This window comes from Choloepus didactylus, chromosome 17 (genome assembly GCF_015220235.1).
Source record: "Choloepus didactylus isolate mChoDid1 chromosome 17, mChoDid1.pri, whole genome shotgun sequence".
Lineage (NCBI taxonomy): Eukaryota > Metazoa > Chordata > Mammalia > Pilosa > Megalonychidae > Choloepus > Choloepus didactylus.
Window position 1 is genome coordinate 15,953,679 of NC_051323.1, and position 7,014 is coordinate 15,960,692.

Consider the following 7,014-nt stretch of genomic DNA (forward strand, 5'->3'; position numbering starts at 1 on the left):
AATATAAGAATAGACATAATCTAAAGTTATGGGGGAATGGAAAGGGTCATAAGTAGCTTTGGGGTGACAGAATTGCTCTATTTCTTGTGGGTTGTGAGTACCATGTGTGTATTCAGTTGTTAAAAACTCGTGGAACAGAACACCTAAGATCTACACATTTTAGTTTGTTTATTATCCTTCAATTAAATATATATATAGGTCAGACAAATGTCTGGAATAGTGATCTATCTCCAATTGTGTCACCAATGCGCTGAGCACCACTTAAGACCAAAGTAATTGCCCTCTGTGATACTGTTTTCAAAGGTCATCAGTAGATATTAACTGAAAATAAAGATTAGGATACCCAGGGATGTTTTTTTTTTTAACACACACACAGTCCAGTAGACTAGTGATTCTTAACCCGTTTTCTGTCCAAACACACCTAAAGGATATAACAAACTCCCATAAGGAACAATTGCTTAGAATCTCTGCCCTGGATATTTCAAGCTACAAATTCAGCATGGCCCACTAACCAAAAATTTCCCAGGGAGATTCTGTAATGCGATTATACCACAGTCATTTATACCAGCAATTGAAATAGTTTTCTCAACATTCAGTGAAAGTCTCATGGAGTCAGCCCAGAAAAATGTGAATTAATGTTTGCTAATACAGAATTTACAGGCTTTTTATTAAATGTCCAAAAAGCTTTCAGGTTGGCTGTTCATATGAACATATTCATGTAAATGAATGCATGATAGAATTAAATGCATATAGACTCACAGTTCCCAAACCGTGAACTAAGGTGCCATGGAGCACCACAGCGAACTCAAAGAGGCACTGTGTGATATTTTTAATTTTCAAGGGAGAGAGCAATAGTTGACATCTGTGAACTAGCCTAAGGTGGTTCGCTTTTAGATAGTGCTACATTCCTTACAAAAAGATGTATTTGTGAAGCTGGATTTTCAGAGGTTGCTGTGATAAAAAGCAAGTACCATTTGAAATTCCATGTAGAACAAGAAATGATTCTGTGATCTTAGAAGTTGTATAATAGCCAACAGGCACATAATTCTCATTCGTAATTGTGATTTAAGGATGCAATAACAGTTTTTTCAATTTATATGTATTGTTTTTTAATGTTTATTAAGTTATTTGGACCTCAATGCTTAATTAAAAAAAAAAAAAAAAAAAACCTGTTAGGTATTTCTTTTGGCCTAGAGGGTGCCCGTAAAGAATTTCTGCAAAACTTAGGGAACTGTGGAACTGTGAACTGATTAAGTTGGAACCACTGATATCGATTGTACATGGAAAAAAGCAGAATGTTCCTAGAACCATTCAGGCCTATTAAGGCTAAAACCATAAAAGAACAAATAGAGAAACACGTCCCTGTTGTGCCCTAATTTTCGTGAACACATCTAGGATTTTAAAATAATAAAAGGCTATTACAGAGGAGAACCTAAGATGGAGGCTAGGTGAGACAGGGCAAAAAAACACCTCTGTGAAAAATACTAGATAAAAGCCAGAAAGTGACCCAGGACACGAGTTCCAGTGATCCACCAGCCGGACAGGGTCTGCTAAATCCACAGGGACCGTACATTTGGTGAGACCGGGAGTCTGCATTCTGAAACGAGTAGGTGAGCTGGCTGAAAGTCCGGTGGCTGTGCTGCGGTGTGAGGAAACTGTGGGTTGGCATTTGGAGACTGACTAGTTCCTCTTAAAAAACAAAACAAAACCAAAAAAAACCAGGAGCGGCTGCGGTTACGACAGTTGAGAACCGTGCAGTGAAGCACGTCAGGAGCAGACTGTGCCAATGTCTCGGTGTCTGGCGTGGAGGATAGCCCGCTGCTGATTGCCTCGGGGTCGGGGGGGCAAAGGGGAGCCAAAAGGAGAAAGAAACTATGCCCCTTGCAGCCATTTCCCCGGTCAGTGGGGCGCACTCCTGCCCGGGGCCCAACCCACAGCCCAGAGCTGTGCCAAGAAACCCAGTGTGATGGAGTGTTTCCTGCAGCACCGTGCACACACCACAATATCAGCCATGAACAGTGGCCTTTAGTGCACCCCCAGCTAATTGTCCCAGAACTGGGAAGGTGGAGCTGTGCAAAAAGGGGGAAATTAACATACCCCATTCAACCATCTTTAAAGCAGGCTGGGAACGCTCCTGCATGGCCCGGCAGCCCAGGTCTTCCCTGGACGGCCGGCACACACTTGTGACATGGCACAACCTTCCCTCAGCAGAGGTCCTGAAAGAGCACAGCTGAGAAGGGGGACCCGCTCAGAAATCCCAGGGAACCTACACCAATACCAAGGACTTGTGGGTCAGTGGCAGAGACAATCTGTGGCAAGACTGAAATGAAGGCTTAGACTCTTGCAACAGCCTTAAATCTCCTGGAACACCTGGGAGGTTTGATTATTAAAGCTCCCCTACCTCCCTAACCACCCAGACACATGCCCCACATTCAGGGAGGATGGCCCCAACAACACACCCAAACTTAGTGCACCAATTGAACCCCACAAGAATCAGACCCCCACACACCACAAAGACAAAGTTGGGGAGAACTGACTTGAAGGGAATAGGTGACGGACACCATCTGCTGGTTATTTAGAGAAAGCGTATGCCACCAAGCTGTGGATCTGACAAATTAGAGATCAGTATTTTTTACACCTGGAAAGAATCCTATCAAGTAAAGCAAATGCCAAGAGGCCAAAAACAACAGAAAATCTTAAAGCATATGATAAAACCAGATGATATGGAGAACCCAAACCCAAACACCCAAATCAAAAGATCAGAAGAGACACAGTACTTGGTGCAATTAATCAAAGAACTAAGGACAAACATTGACAGCATGGCACAGGATATAAAGGACATGAAGAAGAGCATGGCACAGGATTTAAAGGACATAAAGAAGACCCTAGAAGAGCATAAAGAAGAAATTGCAAGAGTAAATAAAAAAATAGAAGATCTTATGGAAATACAAGAAACTGTTGGCCAAATGAAAAAGACTCTGAATACTCATAATACAAGATTAGAGGAAATTGAACAATGACTCAGCCCCCTCGAGTACCACAGAACAGAAAATGAAAGAACAGAAGAAAGAATGGGGGAAAAAATCAAAATGGATCTCACAGATATGATAGATAAAATAAAAAGTCCAAATTTAAGAATCATTGGTGTCCCAGAAGGGGAAGAGAAGGGTAAAGGTCTAGAAAGAGTATTCAAAGAAATTGTTGCGGAAAACTTCCCAATCCTTCTACACAGTATAAATACACAAAGCATGAATGCCCAGTGAACTCCAAACAGAAGAAATCCAAATAAACCCACTCCAAGACACATTCTGATCAGACTGTCAAATACTGAACAGAAGGAGCAAGTTCTGAAGGCAGCAAGAGAAAAGCAATTCACCCCATACAAACGAAACAACGTAAGACTAAGTAGTGACTACTCAGTGGCCACCATGGCAGTGAGAAGGCAGTGGCATGACATATTTAAAATTCTCAGAGAGAACAATTTCCAACCAAGAATACTTTATCCAGCAAAACTCTCCTTCAAACTTGAGGGAGAGCTTAAATTTTTCACAGACAAACAAATGCTGAGAAATTTTGCTAATAAAAGACCTGCCCTATTTCGGATACTAAAGGGAGCCCTACTGACAGAGAAACAAAGGAGAGAGAGATATAGAGAAACTTAACAGACATATATAGAACATTACATCCCAAATCACCAGGACACAAGTTCTTCTATAGTGATCACAGATCTTTCTCCAGAATAGACCATATGCTGGGACATAAAACAAGCCTCAATAAATTTTTTAAAAAATTGAATTTATTCAAAGCACATTCTCTGACCACAGTGGAATACAAATAGAAGTCAACCATCAGAGACTTAGAAAATTCACAAACAACTGGAGGAGAAAAACGAGGGGGAGATGAAAACACTCCCAGATAATCAAAAGCTGAGGGACTTCATCACCAGTAGATCAGTCCTATAAGAAATGCTAAAGGGAACTGTGCAGGCTGAAAGGAAGGGACACTGAACAATTGACTGAAACCACATGAAGAAATAAAGATTTCCTGTAAAGATCACATGGTAAATATAAATACCAATACTACTGTATTTTTGATTTGTAACTCCACTATTTACTTCCTACAGGATCTAAAATACATAATCTGTAATGATAAATCAGTGGTTTTGGACTTAATGCAAAATATGTAATTTTTGACAAGAACTACATAAAGGTGGGGGAATGGAGAAGTATAGGAACATAGTTGACGTGTCCTATTGAAGTTAAGTTGGTATCAAAGAAAAACAAGATTGTTATAGATTTAAGAGGTTAAATTTAAGCCCCATGGTAAACACAAAGAAAGTGTCAGAGAATATGACCATAGAGACGAAAAGTAGAGTATGGGTTAGGAGAAGTGGGACAAGAGGCAATGGGGAGTTAAGAAATGAGTGTAGGGTTTCTGTTTGGGGTGAAGGGAAATTTCTAGTAATGATGGTGGGAAGGTGATAGCATTACAACATTCTAAATGTGATTAGTCCCACTAGGAGAGGCGGGGCAATATGGCAGAGTGGTGAGGAGCAGAAATTCGTCTCTCCCCTAGAGCAGCTGGCAATTACCCAAGAACTATATGAAACAGTGTTTTTGGGGGTCTCCAGTAACCAGTCACACATTGGATACAAGTTTGGAATTGGAGGAAAAGCTGAGATCGCAGCGAACATTGTAAGTTCCCCAAACCAGGGGTCTGGCGCCCCTCCCCACCCAGACCTCACAGACTGTCTTGCTGCCGGCTCCCTGAAAGGGGGGGAAAAAAAAAACAAAAAACAGCAATCTGCTGAGGGCAAGAAGGGAGGCTCAACCCAGCCTCAACTGCAGAATTAATTAACAAATTAATTAACTAACTTTGGGAGCTGGGGTGCTAAAGAAGGGCTGGGCTCCGAGAAGTGGGGGCACGTAAAAGTGGGCACCCATTCCCAGACTCCAAAAAAACCATTTTTTTCCCCCTACATTTTGTCCCTTCTGGATGTGGGTGGGGGTCTAGATGAAAGAAGATGGCCCCACAGTTTGATCACTATTGAAGCAAGGTGCTCCATTAATCTAATCTGGCTACTTTTGTACATGTTTGAAGTTTTCTAAAATAAAAGTTTAAAAGTATTATGGATGTCATACCAAAAAATTTTAAATCTAGACTTTATTGATAAATTTCTGAGGAAATATGAATGCTAAGTTATGGAATATTGGAATAGAGCAATAAGCACCAAAGACACTGATATGGTCATCATACCTCCCCTCCAAAAAGCCCCAGGCCGAGATGGTTTTACATCCAACTTTCAAGAGACAGATAATCTTCATCTCATCACAAATTGTTCTGGAAATTTTAAAAGAGGGAAAACTTCCTAGCCTTTCAGTGTGTTTGTGACACTAATTTAATCTTTATTCAAAACCGAATTGGGACAATACAAAGCAAAAAGCATATGGGCTCATTTCGCTTATGAATGAGGCTGAAAAAATACCAAATAAAATATCAGACGAATTAATCCAGCAATGCACTAAAAATCAGATATGGTTTCTCCCATAATATGAAGAAGCTACATTAGAGAATGCATCAACGTTATTCATTACAGTAAAGATTAAAGGAGAAAAACTATGTATTTGTTTCAGTAGATGCAGTAAAAAACGTTCAACGCAGTTCAACATCTATGGAGATTTTATAACTAGCAATCTTAGCAAATAAGGCATAGAAAAAGAAATTCCTTAAATTGGTACAAAAATCCTACTGCAAACATTTTTCTGAATGGAGAAAATTAGGCATTAAGATAGGGAACAAGACAAGAATGCGCTCTTACTGCTACTGTGTAACTTAATACTGGAGATCCTAACAAGTTTTGTAAGAAATGAAAAAATAAACAAAAACAGATTTAGCTATTTGAAGGGAAAGAAAGAGCTAAAACTGCCATTGTTTGTAGACAACATGATCAGACCTACAGAGAAAAACCACCAGAATAAAGAACCTATTACAACTAATCATAAAATTCAGCCAGGTTATCAGAAACAAAATAAACTTAGAAAAATCTCTAACATTTCTCTACACCTCTGGTTCTCAACCACGTAGGGTTGAAAAATTTAGCAAATAAAAATACAGGACACCAGGTTAAAACTTGAATTTCATATAAACAACAAATAATTATTTAGTATAAATATATCCCATGCAATATTTGAGACAAAATACTGGGTGTCCCAGTAGCCTTGATTCTTGAAGACAATTGCATAACTATGAAGTTTACATGGTGTGACTGTGTGATAGTGTAAACCTAGTGGCTCTCACTCCCTTTATCCAGTGTATGGACAGATGAGTAGAACAATGAGGACAAAAACTAAATGAAGAATAGGTGGGATGGAGGGGAGGATGGAATGCTTTGGGTATTCTTTTTTTACTTTACTTTTATTCTTATTTTTATTCTTTTTGGAGTAAGGAAAATGTTGAAAAATTGATTGGGGTGATGAATGCATAACTATATGATGGTATTGTGAACAGTTGATTTTACACCGTGGGTAAGTGTATGGTATGTGAATATATCTCAATAAAACTGAATTTTAAAAAATACTGGGTGTCCAGTATTTTATCTGGCAATCCCACTTACAGAGGACATTTGACAAGGTCTAAAAACAGTTTGGTACAACTGAGGAAGGGGTGCTACTGGCATCTAATGGTATAAGCCAAGGATGCTGCTAAACAGCCTACAATGCATACGTGAATTTTGCCAAGGCTGAGAAACCCTGCTATACATTCATAATAACCAACCAGCAAATAAACATAATCCCTGTCTGGGGATTAATTTTCAAAGATTTTACAAAACCTTTATAGAGGAAACTTTAAAAGTCAGATGAGATTATAGGAATACACAGGCACTCTATGCTCTTGTAAATACATGAAAGGACAATTCTATCCCCCAAATTGGTAAATCAATGCACTGCTAATCAAAATTTAAGATAGATTTCTCAGAGTCGATAAACTTATTCTAAAATTTACATGAAGAAATAA

General features: G+C 39.2%; 1 protein-coding gene across 1 annotated transcript in view; it reads left to right on the forward strand.

Moving 5' to 3' along the window:
- The window catches only part of LOC119512632 (GC-rich sequence DNA-binding factor 2-like), a 935,299-nt gene that overhangs the window by 35,283 nt on the left and 893,002 nt on the right, over nucleotides 1-7,014 (forward strand). The gene's annotated exons all lie outside the window — the stretch shown is intronic.